The sequence below is a fragment of the Notothenia coriiceps genome, unplaced genomic scaffold (genome assembly GCF_000735185.1).
Source record: "Notothenia coriiceps isolate Sejong01 unplaced genomic scaffold, NC01 NC01_scaffold00001470, whole genome shotgun sequence".
Lineage (NCBI taxonomy): Eukaryota > Metazoa > Chordata > Actinopteri > Perciformes > Nototheniidae > Notothenia > Notothenia coriiceps.
Window position 1 is genome coordinate 95289 of NW_011334171.1, and position 1914 is coordinate 97202.

Sequence of the window (1914 nt, forward strand, 5' to 3'; positions counted from 1 at the left end):
TGACATCTGGGGCGTCTTTGGAAAACCATGACATTAGTTTTCTTCATATTGACTGCCAGGGCCCAGTTCTTACAGTAGGCTACTGGGGTGTTTCTAAATGTCGAGGAAGGATGCTCCAGAGCCACTATTTCAAGCATACTACGTCATCGAGTGCCGCCGAAGGACTGTTCCAATGTCCAGCATACTTGGAGTTCTACCGAGCCCGGCGTACTTCGTAGCGAGAAATTTCGAGGCTGCACATGTGTAGACTCTGCGGTCTTAAAATCCCCATAATGCTTTGCGCATGGACCGATTTCCAAATCTTTAGCGGAAATCGCGCTCCATTTAAGACGGGGCCTCGCGTATGAAGCACTCCTGCACACCTGATATCCTGTTCCACCATTTTTCGTTTTCCGAGGCTAGGAAGGATTCTTGCCTCTCTTCTGAAGGAAGTGACTCGGAAGACATGTGCTACCAAGGAAGCGTCCTCGACATTGAGAAACACCCCGTTGCTACCTTCAAAAGCTGAGAAAAGTTCAACTTTTGAAGCTTCGACGGAAGCGTCAGCCAATCTAATCATATGCCAGTACAAGCTCTAGCCAATCAAACCGCGTGCTTGTGTGATTGGTTGTTGGTCAAGCTTTAGACACGCCCGCCGGCAAGCTTCAACGCACGCTGACGTGTGGACGCTGCGGGACTCTTATTTTTACAAATATTATATTTAATTTTATCTTTGTATTTTTTATCTGATCGAAAATACAGCTATTATTTTCCCCCCAGGATAAAAAATATATTCTCTGCATAACAATATATTAAATATTGTTATATATTACAATGTGCACATTTCTACTTAACTTCTTATGTTGACATAACATATGTTGGGTTACCGTCAAAGTTTATCGTAATTTTTAAAAGTTAATGTGTCGACAATTACTGGAAAACTTCATATTAGAGCCCAAGATCTGTTCCTAATTCAAAGCGATTTTCCACCCAAAACTGTCACGTAGCTTCTTTGCACAAATGTCCTCAAAACATCATAACAGAGCAGTACATATCCTGGGAGTGTCCTCGTGGATCAGTGTTTGGTTTCTTTGGCTCTCACGATCAGGTTCCTCCCAACAATAGTCGGCCTTTCAGCTGTTTTTTCCTCCGCTGAGATTTCCCTTCTGTCTCTGAACGGCCTGGATTCTGTTCCTCTGTTTCAGGTTACAGCTGCCGGACAATAAGGACGACCTGCAGTCAACAAATGCATCAAATGGGTAAGACTCGTACACTGAACTCTGAGCGATGACAGAGACAAACTTTGGTTTAGATCACATAAAAAACCCTGCTTTTGTGCTGCCTTTTGGAACAACAAATAATGTATGTTTTCACACTTCTTGTTCATTTACCGTATTTACAATCCTGTGTGAGATGGAGCTGCTTTATCTTGACATTAGCCACATGACTGTTCTTTTATCACGTGTTATTGGATCGTTGATAGAGATGCATTACGATGTTTAGGCTTAAAGATAATGTTGTTTGTTGGATGGAGAAAACTTAAGTTACCCTATGTACTGTTAGGTAGTATCATCTGTAACATTGCAGCGTATTTTACAGGTAAATATGTAGAAGTAGAATATTCTCAATATTTTGGAGCAGAAGAAAAGGTAGCATGAAATGGAAATACTTGCGTTTAGTACCTCTAAAAAGTGTGTTTAGCTAAAGTACCAAGCCATTTTCTTAGTGACTTTCCACCACTGATTTTACTTCACATAACTTTTGAATGCTGGACTGTTTTCAGGTGTATATCAGTATGTAGTGTCTCTACTTTAAAGAGTCCTCTCCTGCTGATGTTCAGGTGTATATCAGTATGTAGTGTCTCTACTTTAAAGAGTCCTCTCCTGCTGATGTTCAGGTGTATATCAGTATGTAGTGTCTCTACTTTAAAGAGTC

The 1914-nt window shown here is 41.2% G+C and overlaps 1 protein-coding gene across 5 annotated transcripts in view; it reads right to left on the minus strand.

The window, feature by feature from the left end:
- Positions 1 to 1914, minus strand: part of trim2a (tripartite motif containing 2a) — a 27073-nt gene that overhangs the window by 16362 nt on the left and 8797 nt on the right. The gene's annotated exons all lie outside the window — the stretch shown is intronic.